This window comes from Rhinoderma darwinii, chromosome 2 (genome assembly GCF_050947455.1).
Source record: "Rhinoderma darwinii isolate aRhiDar2 chromosome 2, aRhiDar2.hap1, whole genome shotgun sequence".
NCBI lineage: Eukaryota > Metazoa > Chordata > Amphibia > Anura > Rhinodermatidae > Rhinoderma > Rhinoderma darwinii.
The window spans coordinates 289,222,584-289,243,650 of NC_134688.1; the positions used below are offsets into that span (position 1 = coordinate 289,222,584).

The 21,067-nt window shown below is 44.8% G+C and overlaps 1 protein-coding gene and 1 long non-coding RNA gene across 3 annotated transcripts in view; one reads left to right on the forward strand and one right to left on the reverse strand.

Moving 5' to 3' along the window:
- Window positions 1-21,067, forward strand: part of FGR (FGR proto-oncogene, Src family tyrosine kinase) — a 114,914-nt gene that overhangs the window by 50,957 nt on the left and 42,890 nt on the right. Inside the window, exon 1 of one of the 2 annotated variants that reach the window (XM_075853433.1) lies at window positions 7,806-7,972. The exons of the other annotated variant lie outside the window; for it this stretch is intronic. The gene's annotated coding sequence lies outside the window, so the exon portion shown is untranslated. Of the gene's footprint in view, window positions 1-7,805; window positions 7,973-21,067 lie in introns of those variants that run through there. 2 annotated transcript variants of the gene reach the window in all.
- LOC142743055 (uncharacterized) lies at window positions 1,207-19,006 on the reverse strand. Its single transcript, XR_012881488.1, has 3 exons — window positions 18,918-19,006; window positions 4,685-4,732; window positions 1,207-4,480 (listed from the first exon to the last, which is right to left on the reverse strand). It is a non-coding gene; the product is annotated as an uncharacterized LOC142743055 (long non-coding RNA).

Consider the following 21,067-nt stretch of genomic DNA (forward strand, 5'->3'; position numbering starts at 1 on the left):
CACTCACAGTAATGACCATCAGCCCCCCACTCACAATAAAATAACCATCAGCCCCCCACTCACAGTATAACGACCCCTCAGAGACCATAAGCACCCTCCAGTAAAGTGACCATCAGCCTCAGCCCCCCAGTAAAGTCACCATCACCCTCCTTCCCCCTCAGTAAAATGACCATCAGCCCCCTCCAGTAAAGCCACCATCAGCCTCAGTCCCCCGTCCGTCCCCCCCCCCCCCCCGATAAAATGACCATCTCCCCCTCTAGTAAAGTGACCATCACAGAGAGAAAGTGTGCTTACTCCTGGGGAAGGAATAAATAAGGAGGTATAAGAACAACAACTCCCAGCATGTTCAGGCTATTATTATGTGATATCAATAAACATTCCAGGGAGGAGATATAAGAGGGGAGAACTACAACTCCCAGCATGTCCAGGCTGTTATTATGGGATATCAGAGGACATTACAGGGAGGAGGTATAAGAGGAGAGAACAACAACTTCCAGCATGTCCAGGCTGCTATTATGGGATATCAGAGGACATTACAGAGAGGACAGTGGTGTAACTACCGCCGTAGCAGCCGTAGCGGCTGCTACGGGGCCCGCGGCATGAGGGGGCCCGTGTCGCCCGCCGGCACGGGTCCCCACCATGGCCGGAGGCTCCGCTAGCTGCCGCTATGGCTGCTACAGTGCGACGCCACTGAACACTATGGCAGAGCAGGGAGGTATCTCCCCGCTCTGCGATTAAACAAAAGACATGTATCCCCTATCCACAGGATAGGGGATACATGTGTGATCGCTGGCAGCGATAGGGAGAACGGGGGACGGGGCACAGATATTCTGCTGTGCGTCACGGCAAGATGCACGTATCGATGTTAAACACCGCAATGGGCAGGTGTCACGAATCGAGAGGGTGCTGGGATTGGTCAGTTCATGTGTTGCCGCCTAATACGAGGGGTGGAGTTTTAGCGTTTATAGTAACCTAGCGCCTGCAATGAAGTATGCCGTTGACATCGATACGTGCATCTTGCCGTGACGCACAGCAGAATATCTGCTGTTGAATATCACTATCGCTGGTGAAGAGGCCAGAGTTACCAAGATACGGACCCCTGAGGATGAGTATCTGAAACGCGTAGGGTCGTTTATTGTTTATGGAATGTTTGCATTGGGGACAGTCATATTGTGTTACACCCAGCACTAGGAGATCCGATTTATTCGGACACCTGTGCTCTATTTGGGGATTGTACTACTGGTGTGCCCTGGATATATGCTGATTCCAGACAAAATATCGTTACAAACACCGAGATATATGCATCATAATGACTCAGTGTTTTTTGTTTAATACATTTTTTAATAATCACGGTGGGGCTTATGTCACAGTGGTGTGTTACCCCTGTTTTTAACAAGTTACTATTAAAAGGTATTTTTTACTCAATTGTTACTTCAGTGAACCTTATAATTTCTTTCATATTGTGGGAGCACAATTAAATTTTTATCAAACTATACAGTGAAATTACATTTAGTCCATACAGTTAATAATTTCATTATATCTAGGTATGGCAGCCTTTGCACTTTCTGAATTAAACACAGATGGGTGGATGAGTGAGGCTAAAAGCGTTTTTTCTGAATGTGAACTGATGTATACAGTTCAGGGTGCATCTCTTAAAACTACCTTCAAAAACCTTAATAGATTGCATAAAGATTATACTAGAAGTTGGTGGGAGATCCAGAGTCTGGAAAACTATTTAAAGAACAAGATAGTTCCCAGAGGTCTCAGGGTCCCCATTGTTCCAGCATCAAGATTAAAAACCGCTAATATAAAAGAAAGGTGGGAACAGGAGATCACAGGGAGCTCACTTAGGCTGATGCAGATTTTGGTAGAGGAAGAAAAAGTCCAGTTTGACTTTATTAGTGCTGAGCTTAAAAAAGAGATTGAGGCAGCTAAGTCCTTGGTAGATACCCCTGGCTTTGATAAAAGGGACAAAATCCTCCAACAAACTTTAGAAAGGTTCACTAATCATCTAAAGGAACGTAAACACTTCCAATTCCAGAGAGACCTACAGGAATTTAGGGAGAAAAAAGCGTATGATTTTGTTACTACACAACAACAGCAATATCAACAGACCAATAGGGGGCCGAGGGAATCTGACCCTTCCACATCAGAGAGTGAAACTACAGACTCTGAAAGAGTGGGCCCATTTTTTGGTGGTAGTGGTGGGAAACAAAAATTTAGGGGAGGAGAAAGAGGTAGAAATAGAGGCCGTGGGAGAGCCTCTTCTAACAGTGGCAATAATTTTTTAGCCAACAATCCTCCCATTTCCCGCTATATGCTGAGGGGACAAAAGGATTAGTGAAGGGGAACAATATGGATAGGCTTCAAATCATTAACCTTTCTGAATATAATTTGAGTGCATCAGAGAATACATTATTAGAAAAGGGACTTTCTTTTGTCCCTACAGTTAAATTTGACTCATTTTCGTGGATAAAAGATCTCAACTTATTTGCTCGTAAACTCAAATGGATAAAAATTTTTAAACACCATAATAGGAAAAAATGTATGGAATTGGGGTTAGAGGAGTCTGATATGGAAGGCCTTTCAGCCCTAGAGGGGTTACTAGAGGAATCTGGAAGAGCTCCAGGTATAGGTCCCTTCACCAACCTAAAAATGAAGAGTAGGAAGCTGCCACCTATAGGAGACTTTACCAATGTCCTACATCATTATTGTTGAGGGCTGCTACAAAACTATGGAACTCATCCGCTGTAGAGTTCCAGAGGATCAACACGTCATCAATATATCTAATCCATAATCCAACGGATGAAGGTCAATCCTGGAGTAGGATTTATGAGGGACTGAAAAAAAAGTATAATCCCTTTCTCCACCATGCTGACGCTTCCAAACGTCATACAAGCTTTCGTCATGTAGAAGTGGAGCAATTAGTGGGGGATTTCTCAAACATGAGGTAGTATCCAAATTTGAGTGAAGAACTAAATTGAAATCCCCCCCCCCTATAATTAGAAGGCCCTGAGCAAATTACTTAATTTTAGGGAGCAAGGACCTAAAGTAAGGTCCCTGTCGCTTATTGGGGAGGTAAACATTAAAAATTGTATACAAAATATTGTTGATATCACAATTTATACCAAGGAAACGACCCTGTGGGTCCAGAAGAGTAGACCTAAGAGTAAACGCCACTGAGTCTCTGATAGCAATGAGAACCCCTTTACACTTAGCTTGACATGAGGCCATGAAAATATGTGTAAATTGTTTATGTGTAAATTGAGGAAATTTATCTATATGAAAATGTGTCTCTTGAGCAAGAATAACATCACAATTTAGCAACTTAGCCTCCCTCCATAACATACCACGTTTAAAAGGACTGTTTAGCCCCTTAACGTTAATAGATGATATCTTCAGAACCATTAGCGTTCCAAATAAAGCTACGGCATGGAAGACGGATTAGTGTCAGCACGGTGGAGCATACAGGGACATAAAGATCAGATTCACAACAACAATATTGCAGACATATTACAATGTATGAGAGAGTTTTAGCAATCACAGTAGTGAACCAGGAGCATAATCAACATAACACTAACATATCAGAATTAACACATGCTACAATAGGTACAGCGCATGTATGCACGGTGTTCTCCGGGGGGGAGAAGAGATACTAAATTTTTGGTACGAAAAACATTGAAGTCCAAAATGAGTAATAGAAAATAACAAGAAAATAATGAAAACTATCTCGTATCAGGATATAATGTGGGTGAGTATAGAATCAGTACCGGCATCTTACCACCATTTAAGTGGGAGATCTTCTGGGTTTAGCGGGAAGCCAGTTAGGAGAAATTCTAGGACGAGAACGACCCTCAGGTGGAGAATCGTATCCAGGATGAGTGATGTGTCATTTTTTCAGCAGAGACATGCCCTTCTCCACCAAGGAGACGACATGGGATGAGCCATAATAAGAAATTAGTGGGGAATCCCCAGCGATACTTGATATTGTTGTCGCATAGAGGCTTGGTAATTGGCAGAAGATTCATGCGAGCTTGAAACGTAGCAGCAGACAAATCAGGAAAAATGGATATGGAGGAATACGGAGGAGAAAGACGGCCGAGTTTCCTTGATGTGAACATAACAAGTTCCTTAATATGAAAAAAGTGTACCCTAACCAGGCAGTCTCTAGCGGCCGAGTCCGGAGCTTATTTCGATTTAGGCAGTCTATGAGCACCATCTATTGTCAAGTCCAGGTCTGAGAGCGTTGGTAGCTATTGAGAGGAACAATAATTTGATATATTTCGCTAGATCCGATTGAGGAACCTCCTCCGAGATGCCCGTATTTTTTAATTGTTCCTCCTTGATCTGTCCTCTGCGTCCGTTGCTTTGGTCTTAAACCACTTTACATCGTCAGCCAAGGCAAGGTGTGCATCCACCAGTTCGTTATGGGCAACAGAATATTCTTCCATCTTTCTTTCCAAATGATCCGTTCTTTCACCTAGAATATTCACGTTAGATTGCAACTTGCGGATCATGGAGGACATACTAGTGTTAATTCGAATCTTCAAACCTCCTACACGGTGTGCCGCCATTTTCTGAGCGACTGCACAGTGTAGGAGGATTAGATACAGTGCTCAGCAGACAGTATAACACGAACATACACGAACATAATACACAAATCACATACACGAACATAAATTACCTGCTCCTGCCGCTGCTGCATGCGCCGTTCCCACACAGACGGCGTACGCTGTAGAGAATGGAACGAAAATGACAGGCCCATAGAGAAGTAAAAGTAAGTACAAAGTAAAAAGTAGAACACGAGCACACAAATAAATAAAATTTATGTTAATATCATATTAAAAGCAATATGATAAAAAAAATAAAAATATTCATGACACCTTCCCGTCCAACGGTTTGATTTTTTTTCTTCTAATACATTGCACTACCTATTTAGTGCAATGTATTAGATCTGTCAGTCATTCACTGACAGCAAGCCGATTAGGCTTCGCCTCCCAGTGGGGCCTAACGGCTTCCGTAATGGCAGAGCAGGAAGCCATTTTAGGCCTCCTGTTGCCATAGTGACAATCGGTAGCCCCACTATTGCAAGGCAGGCCTGCCGATCTGCTAGCAACCTCTAAGATGCAACGATCGCATCTAAGGAGTTAATGGCAGGGATCGGAGCTAGCTTGCCGTTACAGGTGGATGTCAGCTGTAACATACAGCTGACATCCACCACTGATGACGCCGACTCAGCTCCTGAGCCGGCGCCATCTTGCCATCGGCTACGAAAGCCTTTCAGGACCCGCCTCCGGGCGGGGCCTGAATGGCTTCCGTGCTAGGCAGAACGGAAGGCCAGTATTAGGCCTCCGGTTGACATTGCAGCCACCGGAAACCCGGCAATTTCACCCGGCGGTGTTTAACTGTCCCGCAAGATATACTTATAATACATTATCGTGTAGCGCTTACCTCCTCGTGTTTGGCAGTCCGGGCGACTTGTCCTTGGCTTCTACTGCGCCTGCGCGTTCGGGTTGATGCGGCCGATGATGACCCCTGGTTGTCAGCTGACGGCGGGGGGTCACATGGGCAGGTGTCACGAATCGAGAGGGTGCTGGGATTGGTCAGTTCATGTGTTGCCGCCTAATACGAGGGGTGGAGTTTTAGCGTTTATAGTAACCTAGCGCCTGCAATGAAGTATGCCGTTGACATCGATACGTGCATCTTGCCGTGACGCACAGCAGAATATCTGCTGTTGAATATCACTATCGCTGGTGAAGAGGCCAGAGTTACCAAGATACGGACCCCTGAGGATGAGTATCTGAAACGCGTAGGGTCGTTTATTGTTTATGGAATGTTTGCATTGGGGACAGTCATATTGTGTTACACCCAGCACTAGGAGATCCGATTTATTCGGACACCTGTGCTTTATTTGGGGATTGTACTACTGGTGTGCCCTGGATATATGCTGATTCCAGACAAAATATCGTTACAAACACCGAGATATATGCATCATAATGACTGTGTTTTTTGTTTAATACATTTTTTAATAATCACGGTGGGGCTTATGTCACAGTGGTGTGTTACCCCTGTTTTTAACAAGTTACTATTAAAAGGTATTTTTTACTCAATTGTTACTTCAGTGAACCTAGGGTGTCGATGAGCTGCAAACTTCTTAAATGTAGCGATTGCTTTTGACCGCTGCATTTAATGGGTTAATGGCGGGGATCTAAGCTAATTTCGGTCCCCGCCATTACAGCCGGTTGTCAACTGTAATACACCGCTGACATCCAGCGATGATGGCACCAACTCTGGGCCGGTGCTATCCATTTGTCGTATGGATACGGCAAAATGCGGGAAGCACTGGCTTTCAATGACGTATCCATACGTCAAACCTTAACCCCTTAAGGACACAGCCTGTTTTGGCCTTCAGGACGCAGCCAATTTTTTCAAATCTGACATGTTTCACTTTATGTGGTAATAACTTCGGAATGTTTTTACCTATCCAAGCGATTCTGAGATTGTTTTCTCGTGACACATTGAACTTTATGTTTCTGGCAAAATTTGCTCGATACATTAAGTATTTAATTGTGAAAAACACCAACATTTTGCGAAAAATTGCAAAAATTAGCATTTTTCTAAATTTATATGTATCTGCTTGTAAGACAGATAGTAATACCACACAAAATTGTTGCTAATTAACATCACCCATATGTCTACTTTAGATTGGCATTGTTTTTTGAACATCCTTTTATTTTTCTATGACATCACAAGGCTTAGAACTTTAGCAACAATTTCTCACATTTTCAAGAAAATTTCAAAAGGCTATTTTTACAGGGACCAGTTCAGTTGTGAAGTGGATTTTAGGGCCTTATATATTAGAAACCCTCGAAAAGTCACCCAATTTTAAAAACTTCACCCCTCAAAGTATTCAAAACAGCATTTAGAAAGTTTCTTAACCCTTTAGATGTTTCACAGGAATTAAGGCAAAGTAGATGTGAAGTTTTCAAATTTCTTTTTTTTTTTGCAGAAATTAAATTTATCTATTTTTTTTGTAACACAGAAAGTTCTACCAAACACACGCAACTCAATATTTATTGCCCAGATTCTGTAGTTTTTAGAAATACCCAACATGTGGCCGTAGTGCACTTATTGACTGAAGCACAGGCCTCAGAAACAAAGGAGCACCTAGAGGATTTTGGGGCCTCCTTTTTATTAGAAAATATTTTAGGCACCATGGTGGGTCTGAAAGGCTCTGACCCCATTTTGGAAACTATACCCCTTGAGGAAATTATCTAGGGGTATAGTGAGCATTTTGACCCCGCAGGTTTTTTGCAGAAATTATTGGAAGTAGGCCGTGAAAATGAAAATCTACATTCTTTCAAAGAAAATGTAGGTTTAGCTAATTTTTTCTAATTTCCACAAGGACTAAAAGGAGAAAATGCACCACTACATTTGTAAAGCAATTTCTCCCGAGTAAAACAATACCACACATGTGGTCATAAAAGGCTGGGACACACGGCAGGGCTTAGAACGGAAAGAGCGGCATTTGGCTTTTGGAGCTCAAATTTAGCAGGAATGGTTTGCGGAGACCACGTCGCATTTGCAAAGCCCCTAAGGGACCAAAACAGTGAAAACACAAAAAAAGTTACTCCATTTAGGAAACTACACCCCTTGAAGAATCCATTTAGGGGTGTAGTGAGCATTTTGAATCCACAGGAGTTCCATAGATTTTATTAGAATTGGGCAGTGAAAATAAGAAAAACCCTTTTTTTCCAATAAGACGTAGCTTTAGCTCAAAATTTTTCATTTTCTCAACAGGAAGGAATAAAAGAACCCCAACATTTGTAAAGCAACTTCTCTGGAGTACGGCAATACCCCATTTGTGGTCATAAACTGCTGTTTGGGCACACGGCAAGGATCAGAAGAGAAGGAGCACAGATTTTGCTGGATTGGTTTCTTGACACCATGTCACTTTTGCAAAGCTCCTAAGGTACCAGTACAGTGGAAACTCCCCAAAAGTGACTCGATTCACAAAACGACACCCCTTGAGGAATTCATCTAGGGGTGTAGTAAGCATTGTGACCCCACAGGTGTCTCATAGATTTTATTAGAATTGGGCAGTGAAAATAAAAAAAATCCTTTTTCTTCAATAAGATGTAGTTTTAGTTGAAAAGATTTCATTTTCTCAACAAATAAATGAAAAAAAGCACCTCAACACTTGTAAAGCAACTTCTCCTGTGTACGGCAATACCACATATGTGGTCATAAACTGCTGTTTGGGCACACAGTAGGGCTCAGTATGAAAGGAGCGCCATTTGGCTTTTGGAGTACAGATTTTGCTGGATTGGTTTCTGGTCGCTATGTCGCAATTGCAAAGTCCCTGTGGGACCAAAACAGTGGATCCCGCCCAGAAGTGACCCCATTTTGGAAACTACACCCCTCAAGGTATTCACCTAGGGGTGTAGTGAGCATATTAACCCCACAGGTGATTGGCAGAAATTGGTGTGCACTCGATGTTGCAGAGTGAAAATGGGATTTTTTTCCATAGATATGCCAATATGTGGCGCCCAGCTTGTGCCACTGGAGACACACACCCCAAAAATTGATAAAAGGGTTCTCCCGGGTATGGCGATGTCATATATGTGGGAGTAAACTGCTGTTTGGGCGCACTGTAGGGTTCAGAAGGGAGGTAGCGCCGTTTGGCTTTTGGAGCGTGGATTTTGCTTGTAGTAGTTTTGTTTGGAGTCTTACTGGTGTTTCTGTTTATAATGTGGGGGTACATGTAAGCCGGGCGGAGTATAAAAGGGGCATAGTCAGGTGGTATAATAATGGGGTAAAAAAATAAAAAAAAATAATCCATAGATGTGTGTTACGCTGTGACACAATCCTTTCTGCACAGGCCGGTGTCGCACTAATAAATGGTCCTTACTTATTCCCCTTTTGGTCCACACTCGGGATCTTTGCAGTTTGAGGAATTTTGCTGGGAAGTGTTGTCCTGGTTTAATACGGGCACCCTTCCAGCAGATGTTTGGGCCCTCCCCTTCCTGGTTCCCTAATTTTAGGGGCCTTGATAATTCGCCACTTGAAACAAAAGAAACGTTCCCCTCGGGCCGGCACAACTTCATATTTTTATTTCCTGGCTTATTGGAGCCTTAACTAATTTAATTTTTTCATAGACGTAAAGGTATGACGGCTGTTTTTTTTGCGGGACGAGCTGTAGTTTTTATTGGTACCATTTTGGGGTACATGCGTCTTTTTGACCACTTGTTATCCTTTTTTTTTTGGGAGGCAAGGTGACCAAAAAACAGCAATTCTGGCATATTTTTTTAATTATTTTTATACAGCATTCACCATGCGTTATAACTTAGATGTTACCTTTATTCTGCAGGTCAGTTCGATTCCGGTGATACCTAATTTATAGCACTTTTTATGTTTTACAACTTTTTGCACAATAAAATAACTTTTGTAAATAGAATAGATTTTTTCTGTCGCCAAGTTGTGAGAGCCATAACGGTTTTAATTTTTTTCGTCGACGGAGCTGTATGAGGGCTTGTTTTTAGCGAGACGAGTTATAGTTTTTATAGGTACCATGTTTGGGTACATGCGACTTTTTGATCACTTTTTATTTCAATTTTTGAAAGCCACCAAAAAATATTTTTTATGGCGTTCACTGTGCGGAATAAATAACATAATATTTTTATATTTAAGGTCGTTACGGTCGCAGCGATACCAAATATGTATGGCTTTATTATTTTTTTCAATAATAAATGACTTGATAAGGGAAAAAGGGCGATTGTGTTTTGTGTTATTATTTGAAACTTTTATTGTATTTTTTACAACTTTTATTTTTACTTTTTTTACACTTTTCTTTAGTCCCACTAGGGGACTTGAAGGTCCAACTGTTTGTTTGATGTTCTAATACATTGCACTACCTATGTAGTGCAATGTATTAGAACTGTCAGTTGTTCACTGACAGCAAGCCGATCAGGCTTCGCCTCCGGGCGGGGCCTAATCGGCTTCCGTAATGGCAGATAGGAAGCCATTGTTAGGCATCCTGTTGCCATAGTAACAGTCGCCTGCCTTGCCATCGCATGGCAGGGCTGCCGATTTCATACAAACCACTTTGATGCAGCGATTGCAATGAATCGCTGCATTGACGGGGTTAATGGCAGGAATCGGAGCTAGCTCTGGTTCCTGCCGATAGATCGGGGTGTCCGCTGTAACATACAGCGGACACCCACTGCTGATGACGCCGGCTCAGCTTCTGAGCCGGAAGCTGAGCCGGCGCCATCTTGCCGATGATACCGGAAGCCTCCTGGGCCCCGCCGACGACGGGGCATAGGAGGATTCCGTTACTGGCAGACCGGGAGGTAAGTATTAGCCCTCCGATCGCCTTTGCAGCCACTGGTAACCCAGCGATCACGTTGCTGGGGTGCCGGTGGCTATAAACTCCTCACATGCTGCGATCTCTATTGAACGCAGCATGTGAGGGGTTAATCGGTCGGATCGGAGGCTAGCTCCGGTCCTGGCCGATACCTCAGGGTGCCAGCTGTAACATACAGCTGTCACCTGGCGGTGATGTCTCTGGCTCAGCTCCTGAGCTAGCTCCATCTCCTTCACGTACAGTTACGTGGAATTGCGGGAAAACACCATCTCCCATCACGTAACTGTATGTGAAATTGCGGGAAGGGGTTAATAACCAAGCAATTTATTTTTTTACGTTTTTCGTATTCAAAGAGCTCTAACTTTTTTATTTTTCCATCAACGTAGCTGTATAAGGACTTTTTGTGGAACCATTTTGACTTACATATACTTTATTGATTAACGTTTATTAACTTTTGGGAGGGGGAGAGAAAAAACAGCATTTCCACAATTATTTTTTGCATTTTAAATCTACTCCGTTCACCGTGCGGCGCAAATAACATGTTACCTTTATTCTATGGTTCTATACGATTACGGTGATATCAAATATGTCCAGGTTTTTTCATGTTCTACTACTTTTGCACAATAAAAACTCTTTTAATAGAAAACATTTAGTTTTTGCATCGTTGTGTTCAAAGAGCCATAACTTTTTAATTTTTCTTAATGTCATGTAACCGTATGTAGGCTTGAAATTTGCAGGATTGGATGTAGTTTTGATTGGTATCATTTTGGGGTACATGGGACTTATGAATTAACTTTAAAAATGTCTGAAAAATCTGCAGCAAATCTGCACTTTGTGAACAAGGGCTTACTCTCTCCTGTTATACTGAAAATAACAGTGCAGTAATTTTTGTGTAAAGCACTATAAATAAATAAATTACTACTTCCGCCAGTGAGTGTTAAAACTTAAAGAGGTTCTGTCACCAGATTTTGCAACCCCTATCTCCTATTGAAGCAGATCGGCGCTGCAATGGAGATAAGAGTAAAGTTTTTTTTGTTTTTTTTTTAAACGAGCATTTTTGGCCAAGTTATGACCATTTTTATATTTATGTAAATGAGGCTTTCTAAAGTACAACTGGGCGTGTTTAAAGTATAAGTCCAACTGGGCGTGTATTGTGTGCGTACATCTGGGCGTTTTTACTTCTTTTACTAGCTGGGCGTTGTGTATAGAAGTATCATCCACTTCTCTACACAACGCCCAGCTTCTGGCAGTGCAAAGACACAGCGTGTTCTCGAGAGATCACGCTGTGACGTCACTCACAGGCAGGGCCGCCATCAGGAATTTCAGGGCCCCCTACAGCAAAATTTTCTTGGCCCCCCTACCGTGGCACCGCCTGTTAACGGTGTTCCGTCCAGCACTATATCATGGTACCCAGGGCCGCCATCAGGGGGGGTATTAGGGGTACTGATGTGAGAGGCCCGGCCAAACCTAATTGAAAGGGGGGCCCGGCAAACTGCCGCGACTTGCCTTTGGTAGAAAAAAAACAGGCCCCTGCAATGGGGCCCGTTTTTTTCACCAAAAGAATGTCATGAGCTGCGGGCCCCCCTTTCAATTAGGTTTGGCCGGGCCTCTCACATCAGTACCCCTAATACCCCCCCTGATATCGGCCCTGGGTGGCATGGGGGCCGTCAAACACCGCCGCCCGTGCGACCGATCGCGCGCACCCGCAAACTCCCGCGCATGCGCACCGGCGACCGCCTGGAACCGTGCACCGAATTTTGAGGCAGATTTTGACCTGCCCACACTATCTTGCCGCGTTTGTTGCCCGCGGCGATTGAGGACAGCAGACAGAAAACGCAGCGAAACATGCATTTTCTGCCTCCCATTGATTTCGATGGGAGGTCAGAGGCGGAACCGCGGCAAGAAAGGACGTGCTGCTTTTTCTTTTTTCCGCGACTGGCTCCCATTGATTTCAGATTAAATCAATGGGAGGCGGTTTTGGAAGTTGTTTGGTGCTGATTCTGACGCAGCGTCCGAGTCAATATCAAGGCCCAAAAACTCTGTGAACTGGGCCTTATTGTTAGGGCTTATTCAGACGAACGTGTAATACGTCCGTGCAACGTGCGTGATTTTCACGCGCCTTGCACGGACCTGTGTTACTCTATGGGGTCGTGCAGACTGTCAGTGATTTTCACGCAGCGTGTGTCCGCTGTGTAAAACTGACGACATGTCCGATATTTGTGCATTGTTCGCGCATCACGCACCCATTGAAGTCAATGGGTGCGTGAAAATCACGCCCAGCACTTCCGCAGCCGTATAAACTATGAATGAAAACAGAAAAACACCACGTGCTACAAACATACAAACAGAGTGTCATAATGATGGCGGCTGCGCGGAAATCACGCAGTCGCGCATCATACGCTGCTGACACACAGAGCTGTTATGGACCTTTTGCATGCGCAAAATGCCATGTTTTTGCGCGCGCAAAAAGCACATGCTTGTGTAAATCCGGCCTTAGGGTAGGAACACACTAGGCATGAACACTGCGGATTTTATGCAACACATTTTATTGTGGAAAATCTGCAGCGTATTACAGTCACAGCAGAGTGGATGAGATTTGAACAAATGTCATTCACACGCTGCAAAAAAAAATGGACCTGCCGTGTGGCTTTTGGCTTTTTAAGCCGCAGCGTGTCAATGTATTCTGTGGAATCGCTGCTCCTCTGTTGCGGAAATGCTGCGGTTCTGCCGCAAAAATCACAAATGAGAAAAAAAAAAGGCACTTTTTTAAATTTATAAAAAAGTTTAGACTGTTCACATCACCGTTCGCTTCCGTTCCGGGGTTCCGTCTGAGGTTTCTGTCGGGTGAACCCCGCAACGGAAAGTGACAGCACAGCTTCCGTTTCCGTCACCATTAGCGCAGTCGACTGCGATATTGATTCCGTCCGAAAACCAGCCGGAATGGTGACGAACGGAAACCATTAGCGATGTTTCCGTCACCATTGAGATCAATGGTGACTGAAACGGAAGCTGTGCTGTCACTTTCACTTTCCGTTGCGGGGTTCACCCGACAGAAACCTCAGACGGAACCCCGGAACGGAAGCGAACGGTGATGTGAACAGGCCCTAACACAAAAGTTTTGTATTTTTTTAAGCTGGTTCACAAAAAAAAAAAATTCCAAATTCTACTGGACCAACTGCCTATTTAGAGACCGGCAGCAGCTCCAGGAGCGACATCATAAGGGACACACTAGGCGGATATGCTGAGTAAAACTCCACAGCTTATCCGCCCCGGTAGCCGCAGGGAATTCTGCCAGCAAAACCGCACCAAATAGCGGAGCAGGTTTCGGGAGGCATGTCCGCTGCGGGAATCCTGCAGGGAAAAAAAAGTTTCGACTTGCCCCGGCCGTAGTCCTGGTGACGCATCTTTCTCTTCTGAACGTAGCCCTGCCTCCTGGGGTGACGCTGTAGACCATGTGACCGCTGCAGCAGTCACATGGGATGAAACGTCATGACAGGAGGCGGGGCTGCGCTAAGAATAGAGGATCGCGTCACCAGGACTACGGCCGGGGTAAGTCTAAACTTTATCAATTTAAAAAAGTACCTTTTTTTTTTCTCTTTTGTGATTTTTGCGGCAGAACCGCAGCATTTCCGCAACAGAGGAGCAGCGATCCCACAGCATAAATTGACATGCTGCGGCTTAAAAAGCCACACGGCAGGTCCATTTTTTTTGCAGCGTGTGGATGAGATTTGTTTAAATCTCACCCACTCTGCTGCGACTGTAATACGCTGCGGATTTTCCACAATAAAATGTGTTGCATAAAATCTGCAGTGTTCATGCCTAGTGTGTTCCTACCCTAAGGCCGGATTTACACAAGCGTGTGCTTTTTGCACGCGCAAAAAACATGGCATTTTGCGCATGCAAAAGGTCCATAACAGCTCTGTGTGTCAGCAGCGTATGATGCGTGGCTGCGTGATTTTCGCGCAGCCGCCATCATTATGACACTCTGTTTGTATGTTTGTAGCACGTGGTGCTTTTCTGTTTTCATTCATAGTTTATACGGCTGCGGAAGTGCTGGGCGTGATTTTCACCCACCCATTGACTTCAATGGGTGCGTGATTCGCCAACCACGCACAAATATCGGACATGTCGTGAGTTTTACGCAGCGGACACACGCTGCATGAAACTCACGGACAGTCTGCACGGCCCCATAGAGTAACACAGGTCCGTGCGAGGCGCGTGAAAATCACGCACGTTGCACGGATGTATTACACGTTCGTCTGAATAAGCCCTAACAATAAGGCCCAGTTCACAGAGTTCTTGGGCCTTGATATTGACTCGGACGCTGCGTCAGAATCAGCACCAAACAACTTCCAAAACCGCCTCCCATTGATTTAATCTGAAATCAATGGGAGCCAGTCGCGGAAAAAAGAAAAAGCAGCACGTCCTTTCTTGCCGCGGTTCCGCCTCTGACCTCCCATCGAAATCAATGGGGGGCAGAAAATGCATTTTTCGCTGCGTTTTTTGTCTGCTGTCCTCAATCGCCGCGGGCAAAAAACGCAGCAAAAAAACGCGGCAAGATAGTGTGGGCAGGTCAAAATCTGCCTCAAAATTCTTTAAGGAATTTTGAGGCAGATTTTTTTTGGCCTGCAAAATACTGTGTGAACAGGGCCTTTGAGATAATTTACTCACTGTGTCAGAAGAGCTGCTCCCACTCCAGTCCTCTTCCGGCGATGTCTTCCAGGCGAGGTCTTCGGTCCAGACGTCCAGTCCTTCACCTCCATCCAGACTCCAGGTAAGTTTTGTCCATGTGTTTCCATGGGTGCGCCGCGCGGGCGATCGCGGGTGCGCGCACGGGGGTGCGCAGGTGCGCGCGCGGGCGGTCGCGTGGGCCGCCACGGGCGCGGGCGGTCGCGGGTGCGCGCGCGGGCGGTCTCGAGTGCAGGCGTTTGTGGGTGCGCGCTCGCAAGTGCGCACGCGCGGGAGCTTCCTTGTGCGCGCGATCGGGTGCGCGGGCGGACTGTTTGACGGCCCCCCATGACGAGGGGAGGGGGCCCGCAGCAGCTCACGACATTCTTTTGGTGAAAAAAATGGGCCCCATTGCAGGGGCCCGTTTTTTCCTACCAAAAGAATGTCGCGGCAGCAGCATCAGCGTTTGCAGGTAAGTAGCTACATCGATTTACCTGCAAACGCCGATGCTGCTGCAGAATCATCTGTAGCCTCTGGTGCCGATGTGTCCCCGCTCGTCTGACACGATGCAGGACCTGTGAGTGACGACACAGCGTGATCTCTCGAGAACACGGCTGTGTCTGCACTGCCAGAAGCTGGGCGTTGTGAAGAGAAGTGGATGATACTTCTCATCAGAACGGCCAGCTAGTAAAAGTAGTAAACACGCCCCGATGTACACACATAATACACGCCCAGTTGGACTTTTACTTTTCAACACGCCCACTTGGACTTTTGCAAGCCTCATTTGCATAAATACAAAAATGGTCATAACTTGGCCAAAAATGCTCGTTTTTTAAAAATAAAAACGTTACTGTAATCTACATTGCAGCGCCGATCTGCTGCAATAGCAGATAGGGGCTGCAAAATCTGGTGACAGAGCCTCTTTAAATCCGCATAATGTCAATTTCGGCTGCGAATTCGTTGCTCTTCCGTTGCGGTTTTTCCCAATTGAATTCAATGGGTATGTAAAACCCGCAACAAATAGCAAAGTGTTGCAACTTTTGCAGCGGAAACGCTGCGATTCCACTGCAGAAATTGCAAATGTGAAAAAATACTTTTTGTGGTTTAAAATTAATACAAAAGCAAATACTTACCCCCGGCCATTGTCATTGTGATGCTATCTTCTGTTATCCGTCCAGGCCAGCCTCCTGGGATGACATTTCTTCCCATGTGACTACTGCAGCCATTCACAGGAGGCCGAACTGCACGGTGAACAGAGGGACACGATGACATGACAACAGCTGAGGGTAAGGCCTCATGCGCACGAACATATTTTTTTCCTCCCGTAAATACTGGCGTAAATACGGGTCCTTGGTCACACGTATTCGACCCGTATTGCACCAGTATTTACGGACCCGTGCCCAGGGGCGTAGCTAAAGGCTCATGGGCCCCGGTGCAAAAGTTCTTCTTGGGGCCCCCCCAAACTTCTTCTCATGGCCGAGAGCCCTCAGCTTTCAGTGACTAAACGATGCAGCACTAGCAGCCAGTCGTGTCACTAAGGTCTTAATATGTCACGGGCAATAGCCCCAATACATATCTCCCCCCCAAAAAATAAAATGTGTGTGTGTATGTATATACATACATGTATATGAGACAGCATATCTATAGCACTACGATCCTAAAGCTAGTGATAGGATTAGATACAGTGGCTCAGCAGGCAGTATTACACATGATGGGATTTGATACAGTGGCTCAGCAGACAGTATCACACATGATAGGATTAGATACAGTGGCTCAGCAGACAGTATCACACATGATAAGATTAGATACACAGCTCAGCAGACAGTATCACACATGATAGGATTAGATACACAGCTCACCAGACAGTATCACACATGATGGGATTAGATACACTGCTCAGCAGACAGTATCACACATGATAGTATTAGATACACGGCTCAGCAGACAGTATCACACATGATAGGATTAGATACACAGCTCAGCAGACAGTATCACACATGATGGGATTAGATACACAGCTCAGCAGACAGTATCACACATGATAGGATTAGATACAGTGGCTCAGCAGACAGTATCACGCATGATAGGATTAGATACAGTGGCTCAGCAGACAGTATCACACATGATAGGATTAGATACACAGCTCAGCAGACAGTATCACACATGATAGGATTAGATACACAGCTCAGCAGACAGTATCACACATGATAGGATTAGATACAGTGGCTCAGCAGACAGTATCACACATGATAGGATTAGATACACAGCTCAGCAGACAGTATGACACATGATAGGATTAGATACAGTGGCTCAGAAGACAGTATCACACATGATAGGATTAGATACAGGGCTCAGCAGACAGTATCACACATGATTGGATTAGATACAGGGCCCATCTCGCTGACATTGCGGCTCCAGCGCTGAACCACGGAAAGGTAAGAGTAATAATTGTTTTGCTTTTTTATGTGTTTGTTTGTGTTTTTTTACAGGTTCGGTTGTTGGACTACTTCTGATTCGAGGACTACAGTGATGACGGAATTTTTTTCGCAATAAAATGGTTAATGAGGGTTGTGTGGGTTTTTTTTTTATTTCAATAAAATATTTTTATATTCTGTGTATTTGTATTTTTTTTTTCATTTGATCACTACCGCCTTATGAATAGACGCTGGCTGACAGCGTCCATTACTAAGGCAGGGCTTTCCGCTAGCCCTTACAGAGGCTATCACTAAAGACCCATTATTAGCCCTGTACCCACTGCCACCCGGGGTACCAAGAAGAGCTGCATACGATCCAGTACACGACATCTGTAGCGATGACTAGGCACTGGGGCGGCCGCAGGCTGGTATTATCAGGCTAGGAAAGGCCAGAAACAGTGACCTCCCACCCTGGTAATGCTAGGCTGCTGCTATGTTGTATCAGGCTGGTTATGAAAAATGGAGGATACCCCACATCATTTTTTCCAATTGTTTATTATTATTATATATTTTTTAAATGCATTACCAGGGTGCATTACCAGGGTGGGAAGGACCACTGTTTTTGGACTTCCCAACCTAATAATACCAGCCTGCGGCCGCACCCAGTGCCCGACCATCACAACAGATGGTCAGGTACTGGATCGTACCCGGCTCTTCCCGGTACCCCTGGTGGCGGTGGGTATCAGGGTAATAATGGGGGTTAGTTTTGGCCTCTGCCCCGGCTAACACTAAGCCCCGCCTTAGTAATGGACGCTGTCAGCCAGCGTCTATTAATAAGGCGGTAGTAATAAAGATTTAAAAAATACAAATACACAGAAAAAAATATTTTATTGTTGTTTATTACAAAGGCCCCAGTTACTATTGTTAGTATAGATGTGGTGTGGGAGGCCATGGGCCCCCCTGGCTTCAGGGCCTGGTAGCAATTGCGACCCCTATAGTTACACCATTGTATGTATGTGTGTGTTTATTTATATATATATATATATATATATATATATATATATATATATATATTTCTAGATAGATAGAAAATAGATATGCGATAAATAGATAGACATTGATGAATGGAGATAGATAGATAGATAGATAGATAGATAGATAGATAGATAGATAGATAGATAGATAGATAGATATATGAGAGAGAAAGATAGATAGATATGTGATAGATAGATATGTGATAGATAGATAGATAGATAGATAGATAGATAGATAGATAGATAGATAGATAGATAGATAGATAGATAGATAGATAGATAGATAGATATGAGAGATAGATAGATATGAGAGATAGATAGATAGACTTTGTCTGTTATGCTAAACGGTCAGCCCTGAGGTGTGACTGCTCAGCATGACAGACATACGTACACACAGTGGAGGGGTTAATAGCTGGATTACTAGTTGCTACTTACACCTGCTGTGGGGTCAGAAAGCAGCTGGTACTGCCGGGGAGCAGCAGACATGCACACGATCTTCTTGCTGTAGCCATTCCTTTCCCTCTGCACAGGTCAAGAGGAAGAGGGAAACAGCAAGAAGTGAGCTGATTGGGTGGACAGTACAGTGGGCGGGCCTGGGTCTCGTAAGATGGGTGGATTCATCCATCAATCATTTTCCACCCTCTTGTTCTCCCTCCACGCAACGACTCTCTGACAGCTGAGCTGCCACCAATGCTTTAAGCTACATTACTGGGTCTCTTTTGTACTGCAGCAGGGACCCAGCAATGTAGAGTAATCATTGCAGCGCTAGTGTGGTGAGGGGGGCCTGCGGGCCCCCCTAGCTACGGGGCCTGGTCGCAGTTGCGACCGCTGCGACCCCTATAGCTACGCCACTGCCCGTGCCCGTAAATACAGGTCCGGTGTCACCTGTATTCCACCCGTATTTACGGGCACGTTTTCGCTGCAAAATTGCACTGCACTAATCGGCAGCCCTTCGCTCTATCAGTGCAGGATAGAGAGAAGGGGCAGCCCTTTCCGCAGTAAAAGTAAAAGAAATTCATACTTACCCAGCCGTTGCCTTGGTGATGCGTCCCTCTTTCGACATCCAGCCCGACCTCCCTGGATGACGCGGCAGTCCATGTGACCGCTGCAGCCTGTGATTGGCTGCAGCGGTCACATGGGCTGAAACGTCATCCCAGCAGGCCGGACTGGAGGAAGAAGCAGGGAGTTCTGGGTAAGTATGTACTTCTATTTTTTTTACACGTTGCTCTATATTGTGATCAGAAGTCACTGTCCAGGGTGCTGAAAGAGTTACTGCCAATCGTTTAAGTCTTTCAGCACCCTGGACAGTGACTATCCCCTGATGTCGCCTAGCAACTCTCCCGTAATTACGGGTGCACACACGTAGTCACCCATAATTACGGGAGCCCCATAGACTTCTATGGGCCTGCTCGTGCCGTAATTACGGCCTGAAATAGGACATGTTCTATATTTTTCAACGGCACGGGCACCTTCCCGTAAGCATACGGGGAGGTACCCATGGCCAATAGAAGTATATGGGCCCGTAATTTACGTATATGGGCGTTTTTACGTTCGTGTGCATGGGGCCTTAGTATAGACTTTTTTCCAAGCATTGGTGTCCACAGTCTGAAAAACTACACCACAGGGAATACCCTGTGGGTTCTAAGTCATATAACCGCGTAATTTTACACAGCATATCCGACCTATGGGAGCATAGCCTTAACCAGTTCAGGACCGGGCTATTTTGAGCCTTCAGGACCAGACACCGTTTAGCCCTTTTTAGCACGTGTTAGTTAAATGGCTATAATGTTTTTATTTGTTGGGCTAACGACCTGATTTTTGCGATGTTTTTTCTGTAGATAATGCAGGTTTCTTTTTTTATCGTTTTTATACACATCCTTTTTGCTATTTTAGAATTTTTATTCATAAAGTTTGAAAATAATAGTAAAAAAATAAGCTTTTTTACGTTTCAGCTATTTTTTGGGGTAATAACATAGTTTTACCCAAAATAGACCTTTTATTTGTGATCGCCATTGTCTACCATAAATTTTAATATATTACATGTCTATATTAGGGTAATTGGGTCAGCGCTAGCGTTACAACAATGATTGGCGGGGAAACTGTTTTTTTTGGCGTGGGTATTTTATGTGTATTTATTATTTATTTTTTTTTGCAATTTACTTTGCTTTTATTTTTTTATTACTATGGTCTGTCCCCCAAAGGTCAAAAAAGACCTTTATATATATTTTTTCTTTCTTTTACACCATCTTTTCCACTGTAACTGGAGCTGCACAGCAACCCCAGTTACAGGGGAAATCAGCCCTCTCTAGTTAGACCCAGCAGCAGTCTGCCACTAATGGCTCCCGGCGATCACGTGACCAGTCACATGAACACCGGGAGGAATAGAGACAGCGGCGCGACCGCTGCCTCTATTCCTATACACAGCGTTCATTGAGCGCTGGGTACAAGTGATCAGAGAAGACAGAAGCAGCGAAAGCTGCTTGTATCCTCTCCTCAGGGTCCCCGGCAGTCACTGACAGCCGGAGACCCAACATTCAGCTGCCCAATCGCTCGGGCAGCAAGTTAAAACCTGAGCCATAAAAAGT